Raw genomic sequence first — 20683 nt, forward strand, 5'->3', positions numbered from 1 at the left:
GATTCAGGGCTTCTCAGTCTGTCAGGTTCATCCCCAAGTCGATTGCTCTCAAATCTATTATAATCACATAGGACATCAGGTATTTAGTTTCCTATTAGAATTCAGGGTACATTAGAACAATGCAGTACATGGTTTTCAACTCCCGTTTCATGGGACCAAGAGAAGCTCCCGAACAGCAGCAAGGCTATCCCTACCTCCACTTTGCAGTCGGTACAGGCTCTGACCTATTTGTAATATCAAATATCCATGAGTCCAGGTAACTACTTCCTTGACTCATAGGATGTCAGTTAGACCACCACTAGTTAAACATAGTTGAATTTGGAGTGTAGCTCCTCGACAGATGGAGATAGGATAGGTTTTATCTCCATACTTTAAGGTTAAGGTAATTCGCTTGCATGGTGGAGATAGAGCACCAAAAACAAAAACCATCTGGAGTTAGGCACAGTTACCTTACTTTTCAATATCAATGTAGTTTTAACATCCAAAAAGTGGTCACATGACCAACAATCCCATACCGGATGTGCTCGTGTATGCTATAGCACTACAAGATGTAGAAGTCATTATGTAGGTAAGAAATACTATACCTTGATTAGACGCCACGGCATTTATTACTGTAGTTCCAAAAATCAACTATAAATCAGTCACCACGCGATGCTCAAAGATGATGTTTAAGCCTTTATTTTTGAAATTGATTGTGGTACCACTATGGTTACTATTAGGAAATATGGTAGTTGTGTCTTAGGATTAATGAATAAGCTGTCCAATGTATATAGCTGTGATGGAATTTTTGTTCACGTAACCACTTTTTTGGATATTTACGTGTGTTAAAATTATCAAACACTGCATGCAATCCAGTAGCAGAATTAGTACTAATTTGTTTTTTTCTGAAAGGTCAGTCTATGTGAAACTCTTCAGAAGCAACGAAAAGAAGTATGCTTCCTATTTTGAGTAGAAACGCTATCCAACTTAGTGACATTTATTTGTGTCAAGACAAAACCTTGTTAACTATGAGGGCAATGGCTTTATGGAAGATGTTGCAATTGTCTACCAGCCCGACATGATTTGGTTTCAGGGTAATTATTAGGTAAAAACCACATATGTTGTTTCACTTGTAATGATTGATCGATTGATTTGGTAAAATTGACCAGTGACTGTCTGTCTGTGCTAAAAGTGCATTAGGTGGTAGAAACAAGGAGCCATGGCCCTACCCCCTACTTGAAAGAAAATTTTGAAATACTCTAATAGAGCAGTCAGCTGCTGTACAAGCAGTCACCTTTAAAAGGTGTAAGTAGCTACTTAATTTATTTACATAAAAATAGACTATAAAGACTTTTTAAAATTTCTTGGAGGTAAGCCCCCCAGATTCCCATGAATAACAAACATATCTTCAAATTTTGTGTAAAATTCACTGTCAAAGTTGTCCCCTCACTTTTTGGCCTGTTCTATCACCCCACTGGTGTGTACACTGAACATTACAACTAGAGCTGGGTGATATCACAATTTCCTACCAACGATATATTACCATCTGAAACATCATGACTAAATATCATGATATCCATACTTAGGTGGTATAGCAAAAATGTTTTCCAAAACCAGCACTTTTCTTGGATATAATTTGACTAGCACTTCCATCAAAGAATTGCATAAATATGTGTAAATATGCAGAATTTACACTAAATACAGAAAATTACTGGAATATGATATGACAATACTGCAATTTGAAGACAGTATCATATGTAAATACACCGATATACGATAATATCGTGATATTTCCCGGCACTAATTACAACAACTGCAGGCACAGAAACACCTCCACCAATTTGTGGTACTCCAAATGTTGTAATTAAACAGCCGCTATATATCATAAGTCTAGAAAGGTTTGCACAAGCAAACTTTCACGAATTATGTGTTTTGAAAGATTTTGTGAAATAAACACTCACAAAATTAATTTGCAACTCCCAAATTTATATTGTGTGATATCATTGTCATACCACAGCAGCTGTTACTGGCCGGGTCAGCTATTTGATAGATGGCTAGAGGAAATTAGACTGATCAATACAACATGATTGTGAATGAAACATGAGAGTAGAGGGATGGTGCTAGCAATGTATAACAACTGTGTTGTAGTTGATAAGTTAACAATTCCATATCTTAGACTTGCTGGCTTTTAAGCACTGTTGTTTTTAGCATGAATAAGATTTGGTGTGGTCCACAAAAAACATTAAAGTTAATGTCATGATTTTGGATGTACATAGTTGTGTGATGTGTTCTTTGTTTAAATGTACTAACTACTACATTGTTCATTATACTGTGTAGAGGACACTATTCATTGTTGGACTACAAAAGAGCTGTGTCTTCAAGTTCCATTATTCCACAGGAGGAAGGGTACACTGAAACACCACAAATGGAAGAGACTTCACCATCCATCTTGTATGGACCTTCACTGCACCATTGTATTGGTCAGTACAGATTACCTCTAACATGTACACAGTATAACATTCCTCTTTAGTTACAGTTACTTTAGGATGTTCCTTCATATGGTGGTATATAAACTTAAATGGTCTGCCTGTTTATGGCTGTATAGTTTCAAGTGTTAAATTGGGAGTGATCTTGTAGACTTGTTGCCTTCTGCTCTCTCCAGCGATATCTCACACAAACTATTAAATGTCTACATATATGCATACCATATATGGTTAAAGTTATCAGACCATGTGCATAATTCCCATTCCTATTCCAGGTGGTTCCCAGTTGAAGACAACACACTTGTGTAGTCACTCGACTACATTTACTAGGTATGTGTGTGATGTAGTTTGACCACTTGTGTTATTAACTAGACATCAATGCATGCCATGTTGTGATAGAGTATTCAAGTTGTCTGTTTTCAGTAATTGGTGTTTAAATATTTCCTACTAGCCATTTGAAAAATTACAAATTTTAAAAGGAAGTAGGGATCGATATAATACACATGCTACAAAAAGTAAGGAAACAAGCTCAATAATGTTAAAGCTGAAATGAGAATCAATCCACGCAACAAAAAGGCTACTTGCTAAAATGAGACACATTTTAATCCCTACTTTTGGCTATCCACTTTTTGTAGCGTGTGTATTATATCCATCCCTACTTCCTTTTAATTTAATTTTTTTTAAATAGCTAGTTTGTTTACTTTTTATGTCACTCCTGCATAGTACAAATATCACTCACCTTCATACACGATAAATGCCTCTAAAAAGAGTTATCGTCTTTGTCTTTAAAGCTATCACAGCAACTGGTAAAGGCTTCAACTGTGTTTCTAAAGGCCTAACTAAATGATAAGATTTAATGGTGAAACATCGCTGGAGAGTTTATCATTACGAGTTGAACCCCCCGTTTTAGAAGACTGGATCCACCCTGAAAGCATGATTACCTAGCAAATAACTAAACTGATAAGACTGTAAAACTACTTTATAAATGCTAGAGACAACTCCTTGACTACTAACCTGGTCTTACGGCACACTTTGTTAGAATCACATGTTCAGGCAGTGACACATGACGCAACCTTCATAAAGAACAAGAAAGGCTTGAATGATGAACAGCATGGTACAGTGGACAAAACGCAATCAAAACAACATATTCGTAAATCCACCGTCATTACCTTGGCTGTCTGAATTTTCTGGAGCAATACACCTAGTGCTACCGGGTCTTACGGCAGGCAGGCAGGCAGGCAGGCAGGCAGGCAGGCAGGCAGGCAGGCAGGCAGGCAGGCAGGCAGGCAGGCAGGCAGGCAGACAGATGAAGTGCAGGTAAATTTCAAATTTTTAAAAAAATTCACTGTACATTGAATCAATCGACTTTTTGCTTCGTTTAACCAAGGCACAGCATCATTACAGCAGTACTAATACATTCCAGGTGGTTTTTTCGGGTAAAATTTGTTGCAAGGCTGTTTTTTTAAATGCGAAAAAATATGAAGCCATATGATTTCTTACTGATCCCTATTTATTAAGTTAACAATTATATACTGCCGTACTTAATGATACTCACACATTACAATAGACTTGGTATTTTACATCATAGTCACAAACAGTGATGCAGAGAATTGTCCATTGTTTACAAGTACTAGTGGACCGTCACACAACCAAAGAGCAAGCAATAATTCCTTTGGCTGACAGTCATGCCTACCCAGTAAAACACTGGGTCGCCCATGCCTATGAACTTCCATCCACTTACAAACACACAGCTCACATGCATGTACACACACTCACACTATCCACTTGCATGTAAATGCACAGATGCATACCACATAAGCACACACACACACACACACACACATGCATGTGTAATGTATAATTACGTACAAATTTATTGAGAGACATAATTATTTTTGCTGATTTCATGGTTGCTTACATGGCTGTCCACAAATTTTCATTTTTAAACATTAACAACTGTAGGATTGGCTCTGTACATATACTGCAATTCCTGATTGTGAAATGAATGCTCCTTCAAATAAAATCTCCCAAAATTTGTTTATCTGTGAAATTGCCTACCAGGAGTCCATTGTATCCTTTGGACAAGGGAGTGTGTAGCTACATACACTACCAATTTATGGGCAAAATTCAAATTCTGTGCTACTATAATGATGTCAAGTTGAAGGATTTCACATCGCTTGTGAATACAGACAGGTTACCCTGTTATGGCTGTGTTACTATTCTTTTGTCATGCCATTCAACTTAGTTTCCATAGCTTCGTTTCAGTGATGCCAGTAATGTGATGTACTTGAGCATGTGTCTCCATATAATGTACTAATATGGAATTTTGTAAGTTACTTTTTATAGCACACAGCAGCCGTGTTTGAATTTTGCTGTTTACAGAGTTACATGCTCCCTTGTCCATAGGATTCGATGCACTCCTGTGCCTACATTTATACCTTGATATTTTGCACATATGTAGTAGTTATAACATGGGCACGAGTGATTTGCCTGAAATATACGCACGAGCATGAGGGGGCAGCTTGAGTGCATATATTTCAGGAAAATTACAAGTGCCCATGTTACAACTAATGTATTCCACTTGGGGTGACTCACTTGCAAGTGTGGGAAACTGCAGGAATGCTTTGCGAGTGTATTTATATGGGGCCATGTGAATTTCGATTGTGGATAATGTCGTAAGAGCAACAACAAGGCGCTGCTGAGAGACCAAATGTAGTGTATCGACACAAGCATGCAGATCGCTTCAATTGTGGGTATACAATTAAACACAGGAAGCCCAAATGCGACCTGAACCATAAAGTACTTACTATACTAGCCATGAACAAACTAAAGTAGTGAATATGTTTACAGTGCTGACCTAGTCAATTAAATGCCATGCCCAGTCACTACCGTATATGTAAAAATTTTCGAGGTGGAAAATTTTCATAGATTTCATAGATCACTCACCTATGATAATTTTCCTCCAGATCCAGCAATTATACAAATAATTAGCTATAGTGACTGCCTAGCTAAGAAATTTTTCCTCCGAATCTTCCCATAGTCTACGACCTCGAAACTTTTTATGTATACGGTACACGTGTGTGATATCGTGCCAGGTGTCAAAACAGCAATGTAAAGACAATTCAAATGCACAAAAGTACTTACTTTACTAGCCATGAATAAACTAAAGTAGTGAATATGTTAACACTAATGGCCAAATCAATTAAGCACTATGCACATCATCACATGACTAGAATGCACTCAACACAGCAATATAAACTAACCTGTGACCTCCTTCATTCAGTAAAACAATGAACTATCTTCTTTCCCAAGTCCATGATCTATGCTTCGGCTCACTTTACAAAACTAAAACCCACTATCAATCCTTTGAAGTGTCATAGCATTAAAGCAGAGGAGATCACACAGTTTCATCAAAGATATCAGATGATTTCTGAGAATGCTTGGAATGCAGTAATGCATTCCTGAACACTGATAGCAGTGCTAGTATACCACTTATACACCGTCTCTTCCCTTTGAAGCGAGTTGTGAAAGTGGTATATATAATTATATGGTACCACACCAACCTATTATCTTAAGGTATATGGACGTATAGTCCAAAGGTACATGTTGCGTTAGTATGGACTAACGTTCCATACGAGTGCTGGATTAGTGTACGGTAGGGGGATACGGAATAATTGGGTACCGGTATACTAAAGCTTTGCCTCGTTTTGCAGTGCACTGTAGCCTAGCACCTAGCAGTCTGCTTAGATCGCGAGAGGTATGGGGGCCCGGCTGATTCTTCTTGTGTGAGTAGCTACGTGCTTTGTAATTGGTTTTGTGTGTGATAAAGGTTAGTGTAAGTGTACCAAGGGCCTGAAGGTAACACGTTCCTGTATCAGGCCTTGTCCTTTTGTGTGTGTGCCTGCCCTCCTACTGAAAGAGCGAGACTAGGAGCGAAATGACAAGCTATAGGACCAAATTGTGTAATTATTTATCCCACTAAGTAAGGACCTGCAGAAATTCTACTGAAGTCTGACTAAAATTATACAGAAGAACCCTCAAAAAGCACACTCTAAAATGTGGACACTTTGATGATCCAAGGGGGTGGCACTCCAGTATATCCTGTACTCTGATCTTTGTCCTCGATCAAAACAAGAATCAAGCAACACGTATGCAGTAGTTGAAAGACAAGCTTCGTTTGTAAAGTGTATACCACAAATGATACTTTAAGAGTTACAACATAGCTGTACGGCTTTTACAAAAAATATGCAAGAATTTGGTCAAGAGTCAAGTGTGGATTTTAGTGTAAGACAAGGCTTATTTTTCTATTTTGACCTAAGACGAAGATCGGAGTATGGGTATACATAATCCCAAGTGCATCAGTGTACGCATATCAAGACTACATGCCAGTTAGAACACTAATCGTGATTTTGAGGTGACTGGAATAGGCAGGTAGTGGAAATCATCAAAATTTCCCCATAAACTTTTGCACTATATAAAGTATGTGAGGTAGTTACAGTAGTTGCACCGTCTAAGTGGTGTCAGCAGCTAGGAGTACCGAAGGGACCAAATTTGGTCCAATGTTTTGCTCCGCAGCAATAACAATGGCCTCATCAAATAATCCAGAGTCAGTTTGGCCCTTCTTTCCCCTTCACAATAACCGCTTAAGGAATAGAATTCACTTAGATTTTTTTTGTGTCAGCTACTTTTTAGGCCTGGCTCATGGGCTATGAAGTGTGAGGGTTTTCTAACAAACATGAATACTAAACAGTCATGATTATACAAGGAGGAGTGACTTAGCTGTTTCATGATCAAGCTAAGTAGCCTTATATGCGATTTAAGCACGTAGCACTAAATCCTTTGTGTATTCACCCAAAGTAATTTTGTAACATGAAAAATTTGTCCGTATAAGTTTCCAACTGTAGCCTGTACATCAAACAACCACCATTGCAACTCTACCTTTTATTTTGCACAGTATATACAAACCTGGTAATAAGCGAAGGTGTTCACTGTTCTGATTGGTCAGCATCCGTGCACGCTATTGTGTTTTTACACGTTCTGCCACAGATAGATCACAATGACTGAAAGACTATATGTAGTGTCATGGTGTTAATCACTTGATTAAAGCAACCTAGCTCATTTAAGTAGGGGTGCATGCCCAAAGCTGGCTGCAGAGTTTGCTTATCTGTAGAGTTTTTGTTAGAATAGCATGTCTAATGGTGCGTAGTGGGCTTACAGGGTTCTGAGTCATGTTGATAACTAAAATGCAAGTGCAATTGTATGCACATAATATGTACTTGAGTAAAATAGTTAACTACAATTTTGTTTATAGATATGTGTTGTACTTCTATCCAAAGTGGTATTCGGTAGCAGCTATTTAATCAATCGATTCAAAAAATGTCATTGATGTGTAGCGTCCTGAGTAGACTCTGTCAAGGCTGTGTTAGAATTTCAATTTTTGTAATTATTTGAAGTTAGATGCTACACTGTATGGCTGGTAGAACCTGATGCATGAATGGTGTAATGATGACATACCAATGTAATAAAGTGTCCCTTCAAGCCCCACCCCCTCCCCCACTTGTGGTCTATATGCAATGTAAACCATATGTGTGCACGTAAATTATGATTGCTTGCTTTCATTGCATATAAGTGCACAAGTTATATTCTGTGTGTCTTAATTACAGCCTGTTGGGATACCCTTATTCACACTTACTGTAGATGTAGAGTGACTGTCAAGGTAAAAAATATATGCTGGACACTAAGTGTATTATGTGTGATTAGCAAAATGTATGTAGAATTTAAATAGTGTGGGTTTGTGCATGCATACAAAAAGAAGGCTTTACATCATGCATACACCATGTTTTGTACGAGGTAGACAAAGTCTCTGTCCCGCGTTGCTATTGTCTATGGCCTATCCACATCCTCTCACCTGTTGTAAATTTCAAATTAGGTTAATTAACATCCCCTGACTAGGTGAGTCCTCTCTCCTGGCCTGGCTTGTAAATGAGTTATTTAGCATCCCCCCCCGGCTGAGTGTATGTACCTTCCATGAAGGGTTGGATCAGACATGATGATATCAAGAGGTAAAAGTGTGTGTGTGCGTGCGTGCGTACGTGCGTGCGTGCGTACGTGCGTGTGTGTCCTTGTCTTACTAGTGGTGTTGGGGTTGTGGAACTTGATATCTGTGACCTGGGTCCAAGTACATTTAAAAGCTATCCAAGTGAAGTATTTTTCAAGTACAGGTATGCTCTAGTTGAAATCAAGGCACTCTCAGCACTTAAGTCAAGTGCAAGTACTTTTTACTGTACCAACATATTACAGTACCTAAGTGTTATTTGCTAGTAAAAAGCAGACAAAAATCTATGTTTTAGTTCATAAGACCATATAGTAAATAAGAGGTTAGCTACTTGTTCAAATATTCTACACTATTCTTATGTATCTATCTATAATCTTTTCTGACAATATCGAGTTTAAATACTTGTCTAGAACCTTCAAGTGATGCTTGAACACATTTGAAACCTACGAAATAAAATCATATTGTTGACCAGCAGGAACTTATTTTCTTAAACAAATATGCTACTGTAGCATTTTCATTATTACAGTGTGATCGTGATGGGAGAACCCAGAATCAAACCGTTCTCATGTGTAGTGTAGAACCTCACTAGAAATTACTAATCTTATTTCATTAAAGTACAGTCTGTGTTTACATTAAACATTAAGAATACATGACACTTTAAAGTACTTAAAATACTTTTATTACTCAAGTATGTACTAAGAGCTTACAAGTACATGGGGGGGTGTACGTTAGGAAAATTGAGCAAGTGTTAAACAAAATTATTCAAGTACTTTCAAATATGTACTAAAGTGGACTTCAGTGTAAGTATTCGTATACTTGGACCCATGTCTGGTATTTGTATGTGTGTGTGCGTGTTATGTGAGGTAGCATAGCCAAGTGGTTAGGGTGTTGGCCTAGTAATCGAATGGTTGCAGCTTTGATTCTAGGTTATGCCAAATTGGTGTTGCTGAGCAATAAATTTTACTCACATTGCTTCAGCATACCAGCTGTTTAAATAGGAACCTGGTGACCTGATGTAAACTGTGGAAGCAAATGCCAAATGTCCATGTCTCACGCAATGGGTGTGGGACTTCAGGTGTCCACACCTTCATCTGTGAGACACGGTACAGTCTCCTACAGGTTACTAGTCCTGCCCACGAAGATTTGAGTAGCTCACAGAGTGTGTTTGTGTGTGCGTGCGTACGTGCGTGTGTGTGTGTGTGTGTATGTTTGTGTGTGTGTGTGCGTGTGTTTGTGTGCGTGTGTGTTTGTATTTATACGTGTGTGTGTGTGTGCGTGCGTGTGTGCGTGCGTGGGTGTGTGTGTGTGTGTGAGGCATCACAGCATTGGGTTTGTAATTGAAAGGTTCGAGGTTCAATTCTACTTTAGTGCTGTCGTTTCCTTGAGCAAGAAACTTTACTCACGTTGCTCCAGTCTACCCAGCTGTATAATGGAGACCTGGTGGCCTGCTGTCAACTGGGGAAGCAGCCCATCCAGCTGTGTTCCCACACCTTTATCTGTGAGACATAGTACATACAGCCTCTTGTGGGCTACTAGTCCTACGCCAGGAGGATTTGCCTGCACAAATTCCAAGTGAAGCACCTGGGTAGAGTACAGACCTGTGTCCCAGTGCTCATTGACTGGGTGGGTATGACTGTGCTAGGGTTGGGCAATATTTCAATAAATCGCCTATATCGTCTAAGCAAGTGCTCGCAATACCATTATCGCATGTATTTTTCCTTCGCAATATTATCGCATAGGCAATATTTATCGTATTTTGCAATAATTATCGCATTGATCATCCATTTCGTGTCTCTTCTAGGCCTCATATTTGATACAGTTCATGCATATTATTACTAACTATGTCAATTGGTTAACTTGTTAGCAAAGAATTTGTGTTTGTAAACTCATTCTCAGTGAAAACAAGCAGTCATATGGACTTTTCAAACTATGTTGTTGTATTTCAATTTTCACATGCAATATTGCAATAATCGCATGTCACAAATTCAATATCGCTCAACCCTAGACTGTGCCTGCACGGTAGCCAAAGGTTTTGCTTTGTGTGTGTGCGTGTGTGTGTGCGCGCGTGTGTGTGTGTATGTGCGTGTGTGTTTATGTGTGTGTGTGTGTGTGCGTGCGTGTGTGTGTATGTGTGTGTGTTTGTGTGTGCGTATGTATGTGTGTGTGTGCGTGCGTGCGTGTGTGTCCAGTATTTGTGTCTACTCTGTGTGTGTCCAGTGTGTCTAGTGTTGTGTGTACAATATGTGCAGTGTATCCTACGTACATGATGTGGACACACTAAACAAAGTATTTTATGTATATTCCCATATTCACATATACACATACTAGCACTGGTACCTGCCCTACGGCGCATGACAGCTTGCAATGTCATGCACTTTACACTAAGTTTAATCTTGTAGCTGTCTAGTGACACAATTTCCTACACAGCATTGGAAACCCAAGTATAATAAATCACTTGTCTATACTTTAACTTAATTTAACATGATTATGCTTCAAGGCACACATTCAAAAAATGTTGCACCAATAATGTTCAGAATCAAATTGTAGTATATTGTGTTTACCCATAGTGTTTACCATACAGGTACAAATGGTGCTAGTAGTAGTACCTGTCCTATTATGCACGCTTATGTAAAATCATTAATGATGTTTGAAATGCTGACAACAAAGGCATGAATTTGTACATATGTTGTAGTAACTGCTTCACAGTGCAGTACTTACCTTGCTGTGTATTTTATGTGCTAAATGTGCAGAGCCATCTCTGTATTAACTAAGCAAGGTCTAGTCACAGACACAGGCATGTCAGGACACACTACACACACATTCACGCATACACAAGCACTGCATAGTGCTTGTGCACACACACACACACACACACACACACACACACACACACACACACACACACACACACACACACACACACACACACACACTACACATGAACACAACATACACATAATATACACATGTCCCATTCCTAGACTACCCAAACTGGTCAGCACTGGAACACCTGTGTGCTACTCAGGCGGCACTAGAAAATCCTCCTGGAGCAAGACTAGTAACCCACAGGAGGCTGTACCATGTCTCACAGATAATGGGGTGGGCACCCAAAGTCCCACCTGGACCATTGTGTAAGACATGGACCGTTAGCATTTGCTTCCCCAGTTTTCACCAGGTATACACATACCAGTCTTGGGGTCAAATACATTATTTAGCACTTTTTTAATAAATACAAATTTTGAGTATTTGTAATTGAATTTGTGGTGTGGAAAATAGATTTAAATACTTTCTTAATTTAGTTATATTTGTATGTAACCTTGATAACCAGTTGTGTTGGGGTAAAGTCTACGACTATCTTATGTCGTGATTTTGTCAGGTGAGGGTATACATGTAAGCTAGTAAATACAAGCAAGCTCAAAAGGGAAGTTAATTTCAGTGAGGAGACAGGAATTTTTTTTGTCCCATCAAGATTTTCATTACACGGCACACAGTGCTGCATGTAAAACATGTTCTAGTACACTGACATGTGTATGTACAAAGTTTAACAGTTTGTATATATAACCATGGATAAATAAATATATCTGTATCTGCTACTTTTTCTGTCATGGTGCCGGCCTGATATGCAAAAAAGTAGCCAACGTATCGTTTTTTTGATAACCAATCCGAATCTGCGCAACACTAGCTTCTCATACAAAAATGATTTATTAACTTTGCAGTGCTGATAGCATTTGCACATTTTATAATCCTGGGTTTTTTATTATCCAGCCATGTTGCTTTCTAATTGGAGGGAAATGGACTTGTATTACCACAGTAAATCAGTAATGTATACTTGATGTTAATGTATTCTATAGATATGATTGGCTTGTTGCAGCAAATGGGGTTATGTGTCTTCAAATTCTTTGGTAAGCTATTGGTATTGTATATACATTGGTACTGAAGTATTTTTCCACACAGAGGGTGTGTACTTGGACTGACAATACTTGGTACTGACAGAGGATTAGAGAGCAGAACTTAACTGTTTTATTTTATAAGATGTACATTCTAGTTTTTTATACCGTTTCACATGCACGTAACAGTGAATTAATCTAAATCAATCAGTTTTAATGTTTTAATATAGAGAAACTACCTGACGTAGAGGAGCAATGCAAGGTGTTGGCAATTGCTGTAAATCAAATTCTCCATTCAATGGTACTCATAGGGATAGTTGCAAATTCAATTCCACTCAAAGTGAAACAAAACATGTACAACATTTGTTGCAAAACAATTTTTATACTCAGTAAATAACTACACGTGCAAGTCAAACTGGTGTCAAACAACTATAAATGATCAGATGTCCATTTGTACTGTGTCCACAGGACAATTTCTCCAGTGAGGTTTAAGGCTGCATTTGCCATTTGTATGGTCCTACAGTACTAGTGAGTATGCCCTTACACCGACCAAATTTGACTAAACAAGGCTACCACACACACATCCAATTCTCTGACTTCAACTTGACTACTCAGTAAGCTATAGCTATTGTTCAAAAATTTTGCATAATTCTTTCATAGCATAGTGAAATAACAGGTCAAATTTGAAACCATTTGCATACTTCTACATTGAGTTATATATGGTGCTTCAAAGTCCTAAAGCTGGGTGTGTGTGGAAGGCTGGAAGCCTAGCTTGTTTTGTCAAATGCTTGATGGAGAATACAGTATACATGTAGACTCACTAGCTCCAATGGAACATGATATTATTTTTTTGCTACCACGTGCACTGCTTGAGTGGTCTGCAGATAGAGTGCAATATTGAAGAGTCAACTGACTAGCTATATTCACTGAACAGTGTACAATAACATTATTTCACCACCACCCATGATTTGATTGGCTGCTCAGTGGCTTTTTAGTATATAATGATTCTATGTAACCAACTTGTGACCTGCTTTTCTTACCATGCATCCAGTGGCTCATGATCAATGAGTTACTTCAGCTACAGTACATTTCATCAGTTGTGATGGTGACTTCTCATCGACCAGACCTTATTATTATTATGTTGATAACATCCCCACTTCCTTGATTGCTCTAATTGAGCTATTCTGTACACTGATTGATCGATCAACTAATAAATTTTTACCTTGATCGAATTTTACTCATCTGTAGGTCATGTACTATAAGTTGACTGTCAGTTTCTAACAGAATTAATACTATTGCTTGAATATATGCTCAAACTCAGCTGTTTATTATGTCATGAATCAAAAGGACAACATAAACAATACAACAAGATGCTTCACATCAGTTAACTTCAATTCCTGAAGCTGATTTCTGTGTAAAGCTGTACTATAGGTTGCTGTATATACTAGTACACTCATCAACCCTTACCCTACTACTCTTGCAATTGGCCCAGCCTACATGGGTGGCATTAATGATCATCCTTGATGCTGTTCAGGGGCCGGGTCACATTAATTTATTGTATAATGTACTGTCTTTCATACATGCACATGTACAGCAGTTAATCGTGTACATACTTATGAGTATAGTACACTTACTAGCTATGCGCTAGCTAGGATCATGATCAAACACTCTTATTACTTGCACACTAGCTCATGTAGTTTGATCAATGATGCAACTAGATTACTGGAATCAATTCATCTGTTTCCCTATACATAGTAGACATGTCACCACAGAAACTCTATTACCACAACGCCTAAATGAAATACAGTACAGTGGAGCCTGTATTATGACACCTTGGGACAAGTCAAGTGTCCTGATTTTCCATGTCAGTTTACATGTTAAGGACCACTTCGAGTGTCCAGATTATGCAGGTGTCCTCATTTTCAAGTTAACAGTGGCTGTTATAAGTACTTGCATGTTTGAACTTGCTAATTATACAGGTACTCAAAATTGAAGAAAAGTAAACATCTTTACAATCAAGGTCAAGATTTTATTGTTACGGTCTGTTCCCAGTATTCATGGTTACCTGTAAGGTAAACTCTTATGATAATAAATCTAATGTGTAGTTGTGTAACTGAGAACACAAGATATAGCTAAGTTCTATAATACGTAAGTAGCTAGCATCTTACATGTAAAGTAGGATCCACTACATCATCTACATGTTAAAACACATCATGTACACCAATTTCATACATTGTAATCAGACAAGTAACACTGGAAAAAATAGGTGCTCAAGGAATGTGCACACATACACAAGTGTACACACAGTCAGGCTTATTATTCAGGCTTATCATTCACTCTAGATACAGTACATATCATCAGGAACATCATGTGGAGGTCACGTAGAACAGCAAATGATCAAGTTACATATAGCAGTCTCATCTGAAAACAATAAATTACACTCATACTCGTACACAATAAAATAGCTTACTAAGTGCAAACGTAGAAATTGAGCAACCACTATCTAATGAAGACCAGTTCTCACATCTAGTCAAATGAGACGAATAATAATAATTGTGAAATAGTTGTCCCACTCTCTAGCAGCATTTGTAATCCAAGGCTCTTAGAAACTGAATAATTTGGGGAACAAAACAGTACAAGTTTAAGCACTTGCTTATATAGCAACAAAATATCACCATAACAATTACATTGCATAACTCATGGATATCGACATAGCAACCATTGTTTAGAAAACATAAATCATGGATAAGGATAAAATCAACAGATGCAATGTGTGAGTAATCACTTAGCTAGTTACGCAGATAATTAATTCACAGACAAGTGATAGATTTCAAAGGCTGTAGCTGGCTGCTAATAAACATATATAGTATACTGAAGGCCTAGATTATATTTTTTGAAAATATGTATGAAACTGAAAGCCATCCATTTGTTTGATTGTCTGTTTATACATTCCCAGATTATGTGTGTATTTTGATGTGCACAAAGTCCATAATAACAGAACACAGATACCTTGAGACCAACTAGTATTATCAAGAGCACCCCAGGCTAGCTTTGTACTAAGGACATGAGTATACGCTTATCTGGTCTATTGGGTCACATTTTGTCCATACAACACCATTACTCTAACTGACAATACTTTTCTAATAATTAAGCTTGGAAAATCGGTGTGCAAAGTGGTCTAGCAGATAAAAATTTGGTAAATTACCAAGTCAATTCGCAGATAAAATTGTTAGGTTTTATTTAATTTGCCAAACTGCCAACTTTTAGCCCCTTGCATACAATGCTGCACTCAGCACCTTTGTTTGAATGCTGTTGAATCCATAAGTGTTGACATGCAAGCTACGTATGCACAACTGATGTCAAACTCTTAATGGTCATTTGATTTATAATCTTATTTCAATAAAAGTATTTGAAGTAATTGCAGGAATTAAGAAAGTACTTAAATCCATTTCCAAACTTCAATTCCTTTCATCAAACTAATGTGTAGGTTTAGCCTCTGATTATTCAAAAAAAAAAAGAAAGAAAACTGAGGTTCTACAGTGTACAAATACTTAATTTCTGCAATGGGTTCGCTGATGCACGTCTCCATTAAAACTGAGTCAGATTCAGGTACCTTCGCTCAGGTAATTGAAAGTTAAGGTACAATATGGTAACACGTAAGGCATTATCCCCCACTTAGAATTGAAACTGGGTCAGTATTGCTATAAATAAGCTGGTTGACTTATTGTGTGCATGTCCACTTAGTACAATCTATCATCCTCTCAGCTTTGATTTAATCTACAGTGTACAACATTTTCTGTAGGAAAAAGAAAGCACAATGTAACCCTTAAAACAGGGCTATACATACAACTTTGGATAAAACTTAGGGGTATGTACACCATCTCACCAATACCATTAATTTTGGCACCACCATAAAGCACGCCACAAATAATAAAAGCGTATTTAAAGTATAATCAAGCAAACACATGTAGGCTTAGCTTAGAGCTACACTCAGTTTACTTTCTTTAAAAGTGACATCACCATGCTTGATACATAGTTGCATGAATGGCATTGATGTTTAATGCTTGGTTCCCATTGCTTAATTAATATGGAGATGGCTCTGCACATTTAGCACATAAAATACACAGCAAGATAAGTACTGCACTGTGAAGCAGTTACTACAACATATGTACAAATTCATGTCTTTGTTGTCAGCATTTCAAACATCATTAATGATTTTACATAAGCGTGCATAATAGGACAGGTACTACTACTAGCACCATTTGTACCTGTATGGTAAACACTATGGGTAAACACAATATACTACAATTTGATTCTGAACATTATTGGTGTAACATTTTCTGAATGTGTGTCTTGAAGCATAATCATGTTAAATTAAGTTAAAGTATAGACAAGTGATGTATAATACTTGGGTTTCCAATGTTGTGTAGGAAATTGTGTCACTAGACAGCTACAAGATTAAACTTAGTGTAAAGTGCATGACATTTCAAGCAGTCCTGCACTGTAGGGCAGGTACCAGTGCTAGTATGTGTATATGTGAATATGGGAATATACATAAAATACTTTGTTTAGTGTGTCCACATAAGACGTAGGATACACTGCACATATTGTACACACAACACTAAGCATACTGGACACACACAGAGTAGACACACATACTACACACACACGCGCGCACACGCACACACGCACGTACACGCACACACAAAGCAAAGCCTTTGGCTACCGTGCAGGCACAGTCATACCCACCCAGTCAACGAGCACTGGGACACAGGTCTGTACTCTACCCAGGTGCTTCACTTGGAGTTTGTGCAGGCAAATCCTCCTGGCATAGGACTAGTAGCCCACAAGAGGCTGTATGTACTACGTCTCACAGATAAAGGTGTGGGCACACAGCTGGGTGGGCTGCTTCCCCAGTTGACAGCAGGCCACCAGGTCTCCATTATACAGCTGGGTAGACTGGAGCAACGTGAGTACAGTTTCTTGCTCAAGGAAACAGCAACACTAAAGTGGAATTTAACCTCGAACCTTTCAATTAAAAACCCAATGCTGTGATGCCTCACACACACACATGCATGCACGCACACACACACACGCATGCACAAACACACTGTGAGCTACTCAAATCTTCGTGAGCAGGACTAGTAACCTGTAGGAGACTGTACCATGTCTCACAGATGAAGGTGTGGACACCTGAAGTCCCACACCCATTGCGTGAGACATGGACATTTGGCATTTGCTTCCACAGTTTACATCAGGTCACCAGGTTCCTATTTAAACAGCTGGTATGCTGAAGCAATGTGAGTAAAATTTATTGCTCAGCAACACCAATTTGGCATAACCTAGAATCAAAGCTGCAACCATTTGATTACTAGGCCAACACCCTAACCACTTGGCTATGCTGCCTCACATAACACGCACACACACATACAAATACCAGACATGGGTTCAAGTATACGAATACTTACACTGAAGTCCACTTTAGTACATATTTGAAAGTACTTGAATAATTTTATTTAAACACTTGCTCAATTTTCCTAACGTACACTCCATGTACTTGTAAGCTCTTAGTACATACTTGAGTAATAAAAGTATTTTAAGTACTTTTAAGTATTATGTATTCTTAATGTTTAATGTAAACACAGACTGTACTTTAATGAAATAAGATTAGTAATTTCTAGTGAGGTTCTACACTACACATGAGAACGGTTTGATTCTGGGTTCTCCCATCACGATCACACTGTAATAATGAAAATGCTACAGTAGCATATTTGTTTAAGAAAATAAGTTCCTGCTGGTCAACAATATGATTTTATTTCGTAGGTTTCAAATGTGTTCAAGCATCACTTGAAGGTTCTAGACAAGTATTTAAACTCGATATTGTCAGAAAAGATTATAGATAGATACATAAGAATAGTGTAGAATATTTGAACAAGTAGCTAACCTCTTATTTACTATATGGTCTTATGAACTAAAACATAGATTTTTGTCTGCTTTTTACTAGCAAATAACACTTAGGTACTGTAATATGTTGGTACAGTAAAAAGTACTTGCACTTGACTTAAGTGCTGAGAGTGCCTTGATTTCAACTAGAGCATACCTGTACTTGAAAAATACTTCACTTGGATAGCTTTTAAATGTACTTGGACCCAGGTCACAGATATCAAGTTCCACAACCCCAACACCACTAGTAAGACAAGGACACACACGCACGTACGCACGCATGCACACACACACTTTTACCTCTTGATATCATCATGTCTGATCCAACCCTTCATGGAAGGTACATACACTCAGCCGGGGGATGCTAAATAACTCATTTACAAGCCAGGCCAGGAGAGAGGACTCACCTAGTCAGGGGATGTTAATTAACCTATTTTGAAATTTACAACAGGTGAGAGGATGTGGATAGGCCATAGACAATAGCGACGTGGGACAGAGACTTTGTCTACCTCGTACAAAACATGGTGTATGCATGACGTAAAGCCTTCTTTTTGTATGCATGCACAAACCCAAATTCTACATACTTTTTGCTAATCACACATAATACACTTAGAGTCCAGCATATATTTTTTACCTTGACAGTCACTCTGCATCTACAGTATGTGTGAATAAGGGTATCCCAACAGGCTGTAATTAAAAGACACACAGAATATAACTTTAGCATTTATATGCAATGAAAGCAAGCAATCATAATTTACGTGCACACGTACGGTTTACATTGCATATGGTAGGGAGTGTATAAACAGTGGAATGGACTACTGGAATGGTGGAATACTGGAATGGTGGAATGGAATTTTTTAAAGTTCAATATCAGTTTTTTACATCCAAATAAGTACAACTTCTCCCCTTAAGTAAGCAAATAAATAAGATTCCCCCTTGAAGTCAGCTCTTTTAGCATAACTCACCTCACCATAGACAAACTTTACCAATATAAAGTCAGTTATGAACATGCACAATAGCAGTTTATTGGGAATACCAAGAAGACTCCTAACTTAACACTTGTTCCCAAATGATAAAAAGTGAATTCTATTTCTTAAGTGGTTATTGTGAAGGGGAAAGAAGGGCCAAACTGACTCTGGATTATTTGATGAGGCCATTGTTATTGCTGCGGAGCAAAACGTTGGACCAAATTTGGTCCCTTCGGTACTCCTAGCTGCTGAAACCACTTAGACAGTGCAACTACTGTAACTACCTCATGTACTTTATATAGTGCAAAAATTTAATGGGGAAATTTTGATGATTTTCACTACTTGCCTATTCCAGTCACCTCAAAATCATGATTAGTGTTCTAACTGGCATGTAGTCTTGATATGCGTACACTGATGCACTTGGGATTATGTATACCCGTACTTCGTTAGTCTTCGGTCAAAATAGAAAAATAAGCCTTGACTTACACTAAAATCCACACTTGACTCTTGACCAAATTCTTGCATATTTTTTGTAAAAGTACAGCTATGTTATAACTCTTAAAGTATCATTTGTGGTATACACTTTACAAACGAAGCTTGTCTTTCAACTACTGCATATGTCTTGCTTGACTTTTGTTTTGACCGAGGACGAAGATCAGAGTACAGGATATACTGGAGTGCCACCCCCTTGGATCATCAAAGTGTCCACATTTTAGAGTGTGCTTTTTGAGGGGTTCTTCTGTATAATTTTAGTCAGGCTTCAGTAGAATTTCTGCAGGTCCCTACTTAGTGGGATAAATAATTACACAATTTGGTCCTATAGCTTGTTATTTCGCTCCTAGTCTCGCTCTTTCAGTAGGAGGGCAGGCACACACACAAAAGGACAAGGCCTGATACAGGAACGTGTTACCTTCAGGCTCTTGGTGTGCTTACAATAACCCTTATTACACACAAAACCAATTACAAAACACGTAGCTACTCACACAAGAAGAAATCAGCCGGGTCCCCATACCTCTCGCGATCTAGGCAGACTCTAGGTGCTAGGCTACGGTGCGCTGCAAAACGAGGCAAAGCTTTAGTATACCGGTACCCAATTATTCCGTATCCCCCTACCGTACACTAATCCAGCGCTCGTATGGAACGTTAGTCCATACTAATGCACTTGTCAATTTCATGCCTCACCCCCCCCACCTCCGGGGGTGGTGGAGGAATACAGGGGATTTGACAAATCGTGGTGTCAAATTCCCCACTACTGGGGCAAAATCGGCTGTCAAATCCCCCACTATGTCCCCACCCCCTAGTAGGGGATTTGACCCGTGACAACACCTCAAGGATAAATGCATATTTCATGCATGCGACTAATACACC

General features: G+C 38.4%; 1 long non-coding RNA gene across 2 annotated transcripts; it reads right to left on the reverse strand.

Annotated features, from left to right (window-relative positions):
- Positions 1–14583: 14583 nt before the first annotated feature.
- Positions 14584–20420, reverse strand: LOC136260930 (uncharacterized). Of its 2 annotated transcripts, none has more exons than XR_010703762.1 (4): positions 20299–20420; positions 18982–19034; positions 14875–15013; positions 14584–14825 (listed from the first exon to the last, which is right to left on the reverse strand). It is a non-coding gene; the product is annotated as an uncharacterized lncRNA (long non-coding RNA). The 2 variants fall into 2 exon arrangements; XR_010703763.1 differs by having other exon boundaries at positions 20328–20409.
- Positions 20421–20683: the final 263 nt, after the last annotated feature.

Source organism: Dysidea avara, chromosome 7 (assembly GCF_963678975.1).
Source record: "Dysidea avara chromosome 7, odDysAvar1.4, whole genome shotgun sequence".
In the NCBI taxonomy this organism is placed as follows: Eukaryota; Metazoa; Porifera; class Demospongiae; order Dictyoceratida; family Dysideidae; genus Dysidea; species Dysidea avara.